The sequence below is a fragment of the Bradysia coprophila genome, assembly GCF_014529535.1.
Source record: "Bradysia coprophila strain Holo2 chromosome IV unlocalized genomic scaffold, BU_Bcop_v1 contig_84, whole genome shotgun sequence".
NCBI lineage: Eukaryota > Metazoa > Arthropoda > Insecta > Diptera > Sciaridae > Bradysia > Bradysia coprophila.
Window position 1 is genome coordinate 2,608,074 of NW_023503376.1, and position 15,048 is coordinate 2,623,121.

The 15,048-nt window shown below is 34.9% G+C and overlaps 2 long non-coding RNA genes across 2 annotated transcripts; one reads left to right on the forward strand and one right to left on the reverse strand.

Annotated features, from left to right (window-relative positions):
* Positions 1-1,492: 1,492 nt before the first annotated feature.
* On the reverse strand, positions 1,493-1,923 carry LOC119072857. The gene is made up of 3 exons (XR_005086940.1): positions 1,778-1,923; positions 1,659-1,712; positions 1,493-1,575 (listed from the first exon to the last, which is right to left on the reverse strand). It is a non-coding gene; the product is annotated as an uncharacterized LOC119072857 (long non-coding RNA).
* A 2,078-nt stretch (positions 1,924-4,001) lies between these two features.
* On the forward strand, positions 4,002-4,498 carry LOC119072856. Its single transcript, XR_005086939.1, has 3 exons — positions 4,002-4,160; positions 4,226-4,279; positions 4,363-4,498. It is a non-coding gene; the product is annotated as an uncharacterized LOC119072856 (long non-coding RNA).
* The last annotated feature ends 10,550 nt before the right edge of the window (positions 4,499-15,048 follow it).

A 15,048-nucleotide genomic window follows, 5' to 3' on the forward strand; every position in this document is an offset into this window, starting at 1 on the left:
TGATGAAAAGATATCATCAAAAATGAAATACGAAACACGCAAATGTGGGCTACAAGTTTAGCTAAGTACCGATGCCTCTTAAGTTCGAAAACGTTTTTTGGTTTTTTGTTAGTCGCTATTTGTTAGTGATACTAACTTAGTATTGAGACTATTTACTTCCGATTAAACATGAATCTTTTCCCCCAGTGTATTATATCGAACGTCCCTGTATGAATGCATCCTGAAATATAACACACAACCGAACTCAAGTTACAATGAATTTTACGATCTTCTAATCTAAGAAGTTATGAATAGCACTTGGGAGGAACCTAGCATCAAGCAAAATAATTATAGGATTTTAATTAAATTTGGATTTTTAATTAATTCATTTTCGATTAAATTGATTGCCTGATTTAACAATAGGGCGTATCGAATTTTGAGAATTTTAAGGGTCGCGATAGCCTGTGTGCGGAAAACGTAGATCATTGAAAACTAAGTCCAGGCATATGGTTGATGGATCCGAAGGTGCTCGGGAAGAAGTCCCCCCGGACGACTTTAACTTTCAAATGGTCATAACTCGGAAAGTTAAGAGTATTTTTGAAAACAATGTTCTAGCAGGATGTAGAGCGTTAAAAACTCTACAAAACTGCCAAAGAAACCGATGGTCCAAAAGGTGTGTCTGTCGAGGTTTTCTAACATCGAAAGTTCGACATTTTGGTTTTTGACTTTTATTTCCTGAGAGACAAATTATTAACTTTAGCTTTTGGCATGAGGTTGCAGAGGAGGTCGAGTACTACCAGTACACTAGGCATTGTCCCGGTCGGCGATCCATCCGAAACCATTTTTTCAACATTTTTGAATGGACTTTTTAAGTGTACCCACGTCGCCCACGAAGCCAGACAATGTAACCGGTGTTGCTGAGTCGAGGTAACCTTGGCCAGTAAGTGCACATAACATTCCATAACAGTAGCTGAACTCTTTTACAAAATATTTAAGAATTCGGTTACCATCGGTCTTTGGCAGTTTTGTAGAGTTTTTAACGCTCTACATCCTGCTAGAACATTGTTTTCAGAAATACTCTCAACTTTCCGAGTTATGACCATTTGAAAGTTAAAGTCGTCCGGGGGGACTTCTTCCCGGGCACCTTCGGATCCATCAACCATATGCCTGGAATTAGTTTTCAATGATCTACGTTTTCCGCACACAGGCTATCGCGGCCCTTAAAATTCTAAAAATTCGATACGCCCTATTTAACAATCCCACCTTCCAAGAACTCAAGTGAATTATATTAATTAGAATTAATGTAAAATCCTTATAATAAAACAATCTATGAAGACGGTGAAAGAGGAAAAATGTCCATACATTGAATATTTCTAAAATGCAGTTTCAAGAAGAAATGAAACAACCCATTTTGTGGCATAGACGAATTTATTATATTTTAAGTGAGAAAAACATTTACAATATTATTTAAAAAAAAAAAATTGACTCTGACAAACAGCTCTCATTTAATGAAATTAGACCTCTGCAGTTATGGGCAACCGCTGCAAGAGCAATCAGAGCTAGAGTTACACTTGGAAGATTTACAACTTTGTAGACCTATTAAATCGAAAAGTATAAAAATTGAATTAAAGTTGTTCTTCAATTCGTACTATAACACATCTTCGATTTTAGCAACTTACCACATTTAAAACCACAGGCAGCTACTTCACCTGTAGTGCAATCTGCAGTTGTCTCTGTCGTAAAAATTACATTAGGTCAAAGCACCATAACGGAATTGGGATTACAGTTTAGTAATTACCTGTAGGAAGTACGGCCATTGCAACCAGAGTTGCTAGAAGAATGACGATAAAAGTAGCCTTCATTTTCAGTGCTGATATAGATAGGTAGTAGTTAAATTGTATCAATGTTTCAATATTATTCGAAGTTAGTGTCGTTGTGAAGCTTAGTTATAACTGAATCGATATTATCCTCAGACTGCCTTTTATATACACTCAATTCTTGTTTAAAAAAAATAATTGTTTTCGATTTTTTTTTTCAAATGAAACTTTTCCAGCAAATTCAGAATATTTCGGTATGTCAACAAGATTGGAAGATTATGCATATCTGTTTACTGCACGCCGGTTTGATTACTTCATTGTTGTTACACTTTACAATAACAGCAAGTGTGAGTCAATTCGCGGAAATGTTTTCCCTTTCGTTGGGGTATACGCATCATTTAATTTAAACATTGTAGATCTAAGTGGGACTCCTTGATTGCATCTTATTGCATTTTGGTACAAAACCATGAATTTTGGACCATGTTTTATTGTTGCTGAGTATACATACCAAAGATACCAAAAGGATTAATAGATGTTAAAAAACCGACTACCTCGCCGACTACCTATACCTATAACTATATCCTGTGAAAGTTGTCTCGATGTAGAGAATAGTTTAATGAATTCTTAGGAAGTTACTATCACGCACGATCATTCCAATATATATAGCTTAAATTAGCTTAAAATTAATAAACAACAAGTACCGACTTATCAACACATATCCAATAAATTAAATAAAACTAACGCGTGTACCCCAACATCAGTGCAAAAGTGAAAACATTTCCGCGTAGTGACTCACACTAACTTTTATCTAAACTAACAATGAAGTAAGCAAACCGTCGTGCAGTAAACAGATATGCAATCTTGTTGACATACCGAAATATTCTGAATTTGCTGGAAAAGTTTCATTTGAAAAAAAAAGCGAAAACAATTATTTTTTGACCCGTACGAAGTACTGGGGTCTTATAGGTTTACGCATACGTTTGTAACACGTCGAATTGGACTCCCTGAGTAAGGGGAAACCTATTGTAGTTGTCTAGAGATGCCAAATCCGCGAAAAAAAAATGTCCGTCTGTCCGTCTGTCTGTCTGCACGATAACTTGAGTAAAACGCATCCGATTTTGAAAATTCTTTTTTTTTCCCGTTTGGTAATGTCAAAAGACAGGCTAAGGTCGAAGATGAGTGATTTTGGATCGACCCTTCCCGAGCTGTGGCCCAATAAGTGCTTTACGGTTTTTCGAAGATATCTCCGGACATTTAAACGTTAAACTTGTAAGTGATACGTCAAATAAAAGGTATTTACAATACCGATCGACAAAAAAAAAGTTTATGGAAATCGGATGACCGACTCGTGAGTTAGACCCCTTGATGTGGAACAGGCACAGGGCGGCAAGCAGTTTTTGCGTGTAGGTCGGCCACATTTGAACATATTTCGTCTGTTTTAGCTAGGATTAGATAGGTATTGACCGTACCAATCAGGGAAAAAAAAGTTTTTGAAATTATGTTCTCCGGAGCGTGAGCTAGGTCTCTTGGAGTGAGCTCTTATCTGGCTACCCGGCCGTACAGTGAACGTGGAGTATTTTGACAATATCTCGAGTAAATTTTGACCGAATTTCATGAATTTTTTTTTGTTTGAAAGGTATTAACGAATGTAAAGCGTCGGTACTATTTCCGGTCTCCTAACAAAATGGCTGCCGGCGGCCATATTGGATTTTAGTAAAACGATATAAAGTGGGAAAAATGATGCTTAGAGAGTTTCTGTTAACATGGAAATAATGTGTTAAGTGTGAGGGGTTTCAGGGATTCCATATATGGACATCTATATATACCTATATACAGCTATATTGAGCTATATACAGGCATATAGAGCTATATAATAGCATATTCCTCTGTGAAATGTTTATTTATAGGAAAATATAGGTAAATATAGCGGTATATAGCTGTTTAAATAGGAATTTACGAAATTTGACTTCGTACGGGGCTGTCTATATTGCCTCCGGCAATTTATTTGTATATGCTAACAAGGCAAAGAAAGATAATGTAAGTGATTTTAAAGGGCGAATTTCAGTTGAGAATGAAGTAAAAGAAATGAAGAGTTTCACAGTAAAGGCTTTTGATACGAATAGGTGTTTCGTACGGGTCGGCGTTAGCTATGTTTTTTAACAAGAATTGAGTGTATATAAAAGGCAGTCTCAGGATAATATCGATTCAGTTTATAACTAAGCTTCACAACGACATTCACTTCGAATAATATTGAAACGTTGATACAATTTAACTACTACCTATCTATATCAGCACTGAAAATGAAGGCTACTTTTATCGTCATTCTTCTAGCAACTCTGGTTGCAATGGCCGTACTTCCTACAGGTAATTACTAAACTGTAATCCAAGTTGCATTAGGATGCTCTAACCTAATGTAATTTTTACAACAGAGACAACTGCAGATTGCACTACAGGTGAAGTAGCTGCCTGTGGTTTTAAATGTGGTAAGTTGCTAAAATCGAAGATGTGTTATAGTACGAATTCAAGAACAACTTTAATTCAATTTTTATACTTTTCGATATAATAGGTCTACAAAGTTGTAAATCTTCCAAGTGTAACTCTAGCTCTGATTGCTCTTGCAGCGGTTGCCCATAACTGCAGAGGTCTAATTTCATTGAATGAGAGCGGTTTGTCAGAGTCAATTTTTTTTTTAAATAATATTGTAAATGTTTTTCTCACTTAAAATATAATAAATTCGTCTATGCCACAAAATGGATTGTTTCATTTCTTCTTGAAACTGCATTTTAGAAATATCCGTTAAAAATTTAAGCGTGGACTTTTTCCTTTTCCACCGTTTTGATAGATTTCGTAGGTAAATCAGGTAATCAATTTCAAAAACCCCAATAAAAATACCCCACAATTATTGTTCTTGATAACCAACATGAGTCAGTCGTTTCAAATAGAGTTCAAAAGAGGATTCGAAAACCGTTGTAAATTTAAGTCATTTCGTGGAAATGTTTTCATTTTCGTAAATATTGAAAATCGTCGCAAGTAACACTAATATTTTTGGGATAAGATCCAAGCTAAGCAAAGAGTAAAAAAATTCGCAGCTAGACAATGTATGATGAAAGCTGCTTTTAATCGGATCAGAATAAGTTTTCAACAGAGCTTATGTATCTCCAATTTCAATGTAACTTGAAGTGAAATTTAAAAAACGGCCGTAATTCGCTAAGGCCCGTCATAGGGAAATGACAGGACAGTTTCCCGAGAATGTGTGGAAAATTTTATCACAAAAATTCACCGAAATAATTCGAAGAAACTCACCTCTACTGCTTTCCATTGTATTCGGGCATAGTCTCTTTAGGTCGCCAAGGCATATTTGAACACTAAAACACTTTTTACTCGATTAAAAAACAAAAAGTTTTTTTTTTGTCGCGACAAAAACACAGAAAATATTTCGATATTTCGAAAATATGTCTTGGCGACCTAAATAGACTATGCCCGAATACAATGGAAAGCATAAGAGGTGAGTTTCTTTGAATTTTTTCGGTGAATTTTTGTGATAAAATTTTCCATACATTTTCGGGAAGTCCTGTCATTTCCCTATGACGGGCCCTAAAGGTGGAATTTACTATTTCTCCCCAAGCTATTTAAATCATGAGAGGCGAAAAACGATTTTAAAAAATTCTCGAGGTGGATGTGTGAGCTGAGAGGGTATTGTAACATGAGAATGAGAAGTTTGTGAACCAAGATTTACGGAACACACAAATAACTATTTCATGCTTGAGTTTTGCAAAAATCCGCATTTTTGTTCACTGTGAAGAAAATAAAATTAAAAACCGTGTCTTGGCATTCAACCATAATTTAGGTGAGAAAATGATCATTTTCTCACCCAATAAGGCTAACCAGCCATTTTAGGCGAGAAATAGTATTTTTCCTAACGCATGCTAAGAGGCTTTTTTAGCGAACGAGAGGTTTCCAGCAAGAGGCGGAGGCGAGTGCTGGAATCAAGTTCGCTGAAAAAGCCTATTAGCATAAGTTAGGAACAACGATTTGTTTGTAGTGTGCTGGAAATGAGCGACGAAGTCGCGATAATTCAACACTAGACAAACAAATGATTATTTTCTCACCTAAAAAGTCAACTCTCAGAATGACAACAAGACGCCTTTTCCAACTCAAGTGATTCGCGGATCTCGCTGCGCTCTGGCCGAAAAACTTCTCTCTTGATAGAATTTTCAATTTTTTTTCCACCGGTAACCAAATACCTATTTTAAACAAACATTATGCGGTTTCTAGACATTGCATTGGTGTGATCAGAAAAGTGTCTCATTCCTTTGTATCACGTGCCATTGGCCATTTTCAAATTGAATGCAATATAATTCCCTTGACTGAAAGTCAGGGTCTTATGAAAGAAAATACCCTTAAATGTCCGTAACGCTAAGCTCACTTTGATATTTTGAAAATGTTCTACATTGGCAAAAAACGTTAAATACAGAAAACGTCCGTACACTTGTAGACTCGATAACTCAAGTAATTCTTTACCGATTTGCAAAATTTTGGTTTTAATCGACGGAGAATGAAAATCATGAGGTTAAGTTCGTAGATGGGCAATATTGGAGTAATGAGATGGGAATAATTCTCAAGAGATTGTTTTACTTGTTACCGCGATAACTTCCCTAATTCTTATCCGATTTTCAAAGATTTTGTCTAAATCGACGAAGATTGAAAATCTTGAGGCTGAGTTTGCAGATGGATAATGTTCGAACAACGAGATGGGAGAAATTCTACACAGACGCTTTCTTTTGTTACCACGCGATAACTTGAGTAATTTTTACCCGATTTTCAATTTTTTAGTTTTAATTGACAGAGAATAATATTGAAGTAGTGAGTTTGGAGTAATTGTAAACATAACTTGTTTACCACGACATTTTTGCAACGGATTTCCAGAAAAATTTCTTATTTGACGAGTAGTGAAATTCTGGATTTCTGGTCTAACAATTAAGACGTACTTCCCAAAAGAGTTTTTGCTTGCTTGAGAAACCGATAGCTCGAGTAATTCTCAGAGGCTTCAAAAATCAATTTCGACCAGTAGCGTAATTCATGTGGTTAAACTCGAACATTGGAATTTAATTGGACTAGTAATCTGGGATATACGACAATTTTTGCATGAAATCCGTATTCTTAAAAGAATTTTTTTCGTTCCTAAAATGTTTGAACGAGTGTGAACTTTGTGGCCAGAGCGAAGCGAGGGCCGTAATTCACACGAGTTATATTTTTTCAAGAGGTAGCCAGGAAATACGCCAAATTATACTCAGACGCTTTTCCTTGTTATCGTGATAACTTCAGTAATTTCTACCCGATTTTAAGTTTGTAGATGGATAATATTGGAGTAGTGAGGTTGGATTATAATTGTAAAAAAAAATTTTTTCGACGAATAAGTGAATCTGGATTTCTGGTCGAACAATCTAGAAGTCTAGAACAATCTTGCTTGCTTGATAACACGATAACTCGAGTAATTCTCGGAGGCTTCAAAAATCGCAGATTTGAAAATATTAAGTGTTTTCGACCAGTATCGTAATTCATGTGGTTAAATTCGAACATTGGACTTTATTGAACTGGTAATCTGCCATATACGACAATTTTTGCGTGAAATCGCGTTCTTAAAAGAAATTTTTTCGTTCCTAAAGTGTTTGCACGAGTGTGAATTTTGTCAGAGCGAAGCGAGGGCCGTAATTCACATGAGTTTTTTTTTCAAGAGGTAGGCAAGAAATGCGCCACCTGTTCAGTGCTTTTAGTAGACTATATAGGAGACTCAACTTAGGAGTAAGACATCGCTCGCTGGACCTTCATCTCATAGCTCTTTTTGTTTCTTCAGGAAATTAAATAAATATGAGTAAAATGAAGCATGTGATGACTGCTGTTATCTGAATAAAAGAGACATCACCTTTTCATGTGACTTTAATTTTGTGATCTCAAAAACACCACCTCATTTAAAAATGGTTAGAAAACTAAGACTGGAATTATAGAAGAAAAAAAACAGTCAAGGGACCTGACCCACCCAAGAGGTGGGGCCTAGTAAATTCCAATCAAAAAATTCATTTATTCATCAAATATCAATTATATGCGGCAGATCCATTAGATATATCCTTTTACACACAATCAACGAAAAGAATCAATGAAGTCATATATTTCGCACAACGACTTTTCTTTGTAGAATGAGATCATTGCCCTGTAAAATATTCTTTCATAAATTAAATATGAAAAAAATGATTATTATTATTGTGAACATCTTAATTTCAATTCAATAAATAACTTTCAGTGTTTTGATAAAATTGTTCGGTTTTTTTTTTCTTCTTCTTCTCGGCTGTCATGAATAGGTAAATCGAAACTGTTTATAAATTTCAAAAAACATGCTTTTTTAAAGAAAATTAAGTCATAAATTAGTATAAACAAATTTCTCTAAAAAATCCAAGATATTTCTATTTTTTTAAACAAAAATTTTTTTTCTTCATCTTTTACCCAAAAATTTGTAACATATTTCATGCGGCATCTAATCAGCATAAAGTAACACTTAACCACAATATAATACACACAAAACATACACACACGAACCATACATCCCATTATTAATATTCATTCATTAATTTATTATTCTGATAGAAGAAACAAAAAAAAAACGATCTTGTCAAAATGCACGTATCCAACATTAACAATATACTTAGTCGCTCATATCATCATCATCATCTATTTGGACAGAATCGGTGAAGAAGTTCGTTTCGTATTTTCGATATAATTTTTTTTTCAGTAGACCCAACGAAGGGTGTTGGATAAACTGTTAAAGTCAACATTACACGCATAATTTTTCCTTTTGTTTATTTTGGCAATTAAATATTGACATTTTGTAAACAATAGTCTATCGTTAAATGATTTTAACACGTTATGAACATGAGACTTTTCTGGTTATTGAGTGAGGATTTCCCGTACAAACATTGATACGTTCGTTCAAAATGCGTTATGCATGCATGTTTACTGAGGTGGTTGTGTAGAATTTACAAGATTTGAACAAATATTTAAGAGAAAAGAGAGGAAAAAAAAAGACGATAATCGGTGTTGATGATGAAGTGGGTGGTATATTGGAGTACTTTAGAAGCCATTGTTTGTTCGATTGGAAACAGAGCGGTATATTGATGGTCACTAGCGGGTGTATGGAGTGTAGTAGCTGTAAGAGTGAGAAATAGTTTAGAAAAAAATGTTTTGATTTGTTGGAAGGAAGTCCTTGCTAACTTTTGAAAGGTCCGTGGAACTTAGAGACATATTTTTGGCTGAGACATTCTTTAAATCCTTTTTTACCATGAAGCTACGTTTTTCTGAAAATTTAAAAAAAAAATGCATTCTTGGTCACAACGACATGTGGATCAACATTTTTTGTACATTTGCAAAAGAACTAAGCTGTCATGGCTTCATGGTTACAAAACAGATTTGAGAGAAAATTCTACGCCAAGAAATGGCGGCATTGCATCTAGTTGTCGGAACCATTTTTAGGAAAACATTTTCCTACATAATGTAGGCTACATTGTTCCACATTTTCTCAAATTTTTCCAAAAATCAATTTTGGAAAATTAGGGAAAAAATATGAAAATTCGGAAAAGTTGAGGAAATTTTTTTAAAACATGTTTTCCCCCAAATGGTAGGATACTTATAGCTCAGAATAAAACATAGCTAACGCCGACCAGTACGAAACACCTATTCGTATCAAAAGCCTTTACTGTGAAACTCTTCATTTCTTTTACTTCATTCTCTACTGAAAAGCTATTCGCCCTTTATCTTTCTTTGCCTTGTTAGCATATACAAATAAATTGCCGGAGGCAATATAGACAGCCCCGTACGAAGTCAACTTTCATAAATTCCTATTTAAACAGCTATATACCGCTATATTTACCTATATTTTCCTATAAATAAACATTTCACAGATGAATATGCTATTATATAGCTCTATATGCCTGTATATAGCTCAATATAGCTGTATATAGGTATATATAGATGTCCATACATAGAATGCCTGAAACACCCCACACACATAACAAATTATTTCCATGTTAACAGAAACTCTCTAAGTATCCTTTTTCCCAAGATATTTCTATTTTACTAAAATCCAATATGGCCGCCGGCAGCCATTTTGTTAGGAGACCGGAAATAGTACCGACGCTTTACATTCGTTAATACCTTTCAAACAAAAAAAAATTCATGAAATTCGGTCAAAATTTACTCGAGATATTGTCAAAATACACCACGTTCACTGTACTTCCGAGTAGCCAGATAAGAGCTCACTCCAAGAGACCTAGCTCACGCTCCGGAGAACATAATTTCATAAAAAAAAATTTCCCTGATTGGTACGGTCAATACCTATCTAATAAAGCTAAAACAGACGAAATATGTTGAAATGTGGCCGACCTACAAGCAAAAACTGCTTGCCGCCCTGTGCCTGTCTCACACCAAGGGGTCTAACTCACGAGTCGGACATCCGATTTCCATAAACTTTTTTTTGTCGATCGGTATTGTAAATACCTTTTATTTGACGTATCACTTACAAGTTTAACGTTTAAATGTCCGGAGATATCTTCGAAAACCCGTAAAGCACTTATTGGGCCACAGCTCGGGAGGGGTCGATCCAAAATCACTCATCTTCGAACTTAGCCTGTCTTTTGACATTACCAAACGGGAAAAAAAAGAATTTTCAAAATCGGATGCGTTTTACTCAAGTTATCGTGCAGACAGACAGACGGACAGACGGACAGACGGACATTTTTTTTTCGCGGATTTGGCATCTCTAGACAACCACAATAGGTTTCCCCTTACTCAGGGAGTCCAATTCGACGTGTTACGGATGTATGCGTAAACCTATAAGACCCCAGTACTTCGTACGGGTCTAAACACTGTGGGAGTCATACGGAACAAGAGAAAAAGTCACAGAGTTCCTAAAGTTCCTCATCTCTTGAAGAATATGTTTCGGAGATTTTTGTAATATAGACTTGGGGAACATGGGTGTATTGATATCCTTTATTGGATGGGTGGGATATAAAGCCTAAAAGACTGTAGTCCTTCAACTGTTGAACAGAATGCAAAAAATCTAGTAAAAATCAATGAATCTGCTAGTTCTGTTGTTTCAAGTTTGTTGGCAAAATCTATTACTTCGTTTGTTATAACATACATTTTGCTATTTATAAGAATACTCCAGCCAAAAACCAATTTTTATTTTGGTCGTCCTTATTGGTAACAGGTGACTTCTTAAAGGTATGAAGTAGTACGAAACTTTTCATCTTCAAGGGATTGTTCTAGTAAGAATTTCAAAAGAGAGCATGAATAAAATTCATTATTTACACAGTTCATCTGTTCGCAAAAATTATAATTCTTCTTTAATTGAACGAATTCGAAGTCGAAGTTGATTAGTTGGGGTTGTTCTGCTGGCATAAAATAATGGTTCATTCGTTAAAAGATGTGAACAGTCTCAATTAATTTGTGCCGTTGCCCAACTATTATTTCAATTGACTTTAAAAAAAAACAATTACGGATTTAAAATGTGATTGGTAGAGCCCTAAAATACTTTTTTTTTTAAATTTTCCTCTAATCTGAACAGTGAATTATCCACCCCAATAAACAATAAATTATTATTTAAAATATGAGTGTAATCACATCGAAACATTGACGAGCCGACAACACTCTTTGGCTCGTTGACTAACCACACAATTGTACCCCTATAATTTTAGAACTAATAGGTATGCATTTCGTTAGAACGTTCAAACGGTCTCCCACATGTTCAAAATAACATCCACAAACATTGTAATGCAAAATGTGATCATATTGAAATATGTGTAATTGCTAAATAAAGTGACAGATAGACAAGTATACTGAACACGCAAATCTTTTCTAGATGGGTTGTTATATGAGTGAGTATATGAGTCTATATATATTGATGGCAAAGTAGAGGGATTTCATTCATTATATTTTTCGTTGGCTTTGTTGTTGTTGGTATGTGAAACCATTATTGTAAGATATAAACGCATTTTAACCCTTATACCGTTAGATCGTACATTTTAATTCCATAATTATATAAAATTTGAGTCAAGGGTACAAATGACGGTTTTTATTTATCGTTTAACTTTTGTGTAGTGACGAAAGTGATGATTAAATTAAGTTTGTCAATATTTGGGTGTATGAAAATGATAGAATTAATTGGAATTTGATTTGTTGTGTGTAAATATCAGCTTCTTTGAATGGAAATTGATCCTTTCACAAACCACAATAAAATAAATAAATATTTTACATCAATAGTTTAAAGTATGAACTAGATTACTATACCGAATCTATTACTTCATTTGTTCTATTGTAAACTTTGCTATTAAAACTAGGCTATCCATGAAGGTTGTTGTCGTTAACAGATGTCTAAGCATTTGCATCTTAAACATTTAGAGCTATGTATAGATTCAAGTGCCTTGTGCTGTAATTGTTCTGAAACAAATGCCATGAAGGTTTACAGCTCAGTCTAAATTTTAGCAAAACATAAAGTGTTCGTGTATAACGAATGTAATCAATGTAACATGAACCCTATCGCAATTTTATTGTAATAATAAAATTTCTGTAACTAGGTCCCACCTTTCGTTTGGGTAAGGTCCCTTGACTGACTGATTTTCTCCACAGACATTTGGAAATATCATAAAAAGGTCTTGTTTTTCGCATTCCTCTTATGTAAATTATTCAAAATTAATTTTCAAAATAGAAAGGGAAGTATGACTTACTGATGGACGTAATTTTTACTTTGTTTCAAAATGCGTAAATGTGAAGAAGAACATACTGATTCAAACTGATTTAGGTCATATTTTCTGCTAAAAGTCGCTGAACATATTTTTTAAATGCGTTGAAATCCGTACCTTTCATGTTTCAAGCACTACTTTCAACTCCCTCAGCATGTAAAATCCATTATCTTCCATGTGTGACTATTTCATACATTACTCGTTTCTGTATATAAACTCTAAGACATACGTTAATTCTGGTTTTCTAGGGATATAATTCTATTATTACTCTTCTAGGGTAAATTTTATTTCCGTTTTTTTTATTTTGAAGAAAAAAACCAGTGACCCGACGGAGATTCGAACACGGAACCTCCGACTTATGAACAAACTACGCTAACCATTTGACCACAGAGTCTTCGGGTATATCAGATATACATACCCTCATGATTGTCTTATGCCGCATTGTGCGACTCAATTTATAAAGTATATAAGCAACATGTACTGCAAAATGTGTCGCGTGTATGTGTGAATGCCATGTTGGAATTCGTTTAGAGCGAAAAATAATCAAATTTTGATGAAACGGATACTCTTCATTCAAAAATTTCTTCTTTTTTTGTTTTACCTCAAGATTTCTGTAAATTATTTAGTGTTCCGATTGAACTTATCTGCCGAGAAATATGCCATCGCAAATGTGGTGTAAAAATGTGTAAAAAAGCGTAGGGTCTCAGTGCTCAGCAGAAATTCGTACGAATGAAAATCAACTTACGATAAAGAGATGAGCATAGTTTATTTGCAATTTATTTTAATAAAATGAATAAATAAAAAAAAATGTTTGGTGCGGGAAGAGAACTCACGACCTCATGCATAAAAAGTTCACGCTCTAGCCAATTCGGCCACTGAGATTGATGATTCCAAATAGTTTTGTTGTCATGAAACCCCACATGTATGTAGAACATAAAAGCAATGAACACAGATGCTCGCATAGATGTGTTAGTAAGTCTGTCGCAGGTAGTCCGATCAATTTAAAAAGTGCACGACAAAATGTCGCGTGTGTATGTTTAGAACGAAAAATAATCAAATTTTGACTAAACGGATTCTCATTATTCAAAATTACGTTGTTTAGTGTTTTATATCAGGATTTCTGTAACGTTATTAGTTTTTCAATTGTACAAATATCTGCCGAGAAATGTGTCATTGCAAATCAATATGACAAAAAGGCTAAGGTCTCGGTTTACAGCAGATATTCATTCGATTGAAAATCTACCTACGATACCGGAGATCAGTTTATTTACAATTTTTTGATAGAAGATTGAAAAAAAAAACAAACAAAAATGTTCGTTGTGAGAATAGAACTCACGATCATGTGCATAAAATTGACGCGCTCTAGCCGATTCGGCCACCGAGACTTACGGTTACGTCTCGATGTTGCCATGATTTTGCTTGATTGTCACACATGATGCTTGTGTACTAGATACACCAAATATTTCAGTGGTGTTTGTGTTTGTATGTCTTCGAGTTTATATACAGAAACGCTGAATGTATGAAATAGTCACACATGGAAGATAAAGCATTGTATTGGTAGGCGAGAAAAATTCTTGAATCACTTCTTATGTACATATTGTATACACACGCGTTCGCTACGCTCACTTGTTATATACAATATGTACATACGAAGTAATTCTCGAATTTGTCTCGCCTACCAATAAAGTACTATTACATAACTTGGGATGAAAATGAAAAGTCTCGTTTTATTGTGTTTATTGACCTCGGCTACGTCTCGGATCATCAAAATTCACACGAAAACTCTATTTCTCATCTTTTTATACCTAGTCATGTAAAATATTATTGCGTACCAGTTGAATGAAAAAGAAACACGTGTGAATTGCGGCGCTCGCTTCGCTCTCACACTCATTGGATTTTTTTTAAGAGTGATATCACCAAATCTTCAGGTGATTTTTTTAACTTTGGAAACAAGCGATCTCCGATTTTAATGAGTGATAGCTCGTTGGATTCGTCTTTCAATTCTAGGAAACACGTATCCTTCACTTTTTCTTTAAAAAAATTGTTTTCTTTGAAAAGCGCTCAAAAGTGAAGACATGTCAGAGGGTACCGAAAACAGTTTTTCAGCAATAACTCAAGAAAAAATTGTTTTAAATTGTTGTAATGTTGTACGATTGTCGGCCTTGAAAAGACCTACAGGTGGAGTATACGCACCGCTTGGTACTAGTTGATCCACTAGAGTTATGACTAGAAATATAGTGAATGTTCGGAGAGTCCGCCTTTTCTGCAGCTTCAATGTACAACGGAGCTGAGTATGGGGTGTTGTAGCTGGCCTCACCCACTATCGTTGCACATATAAATGAACCCAGTACTTTTGGGCTGCAAGCCTACAGAAGTCTTGAAAAAAAAGTTGGTGCCAAAATGTAGATTTTTTCCTTCTGTCTGAGGGCCCAAAATTACTCACGTAGAACCGTTCCAGACGCTGT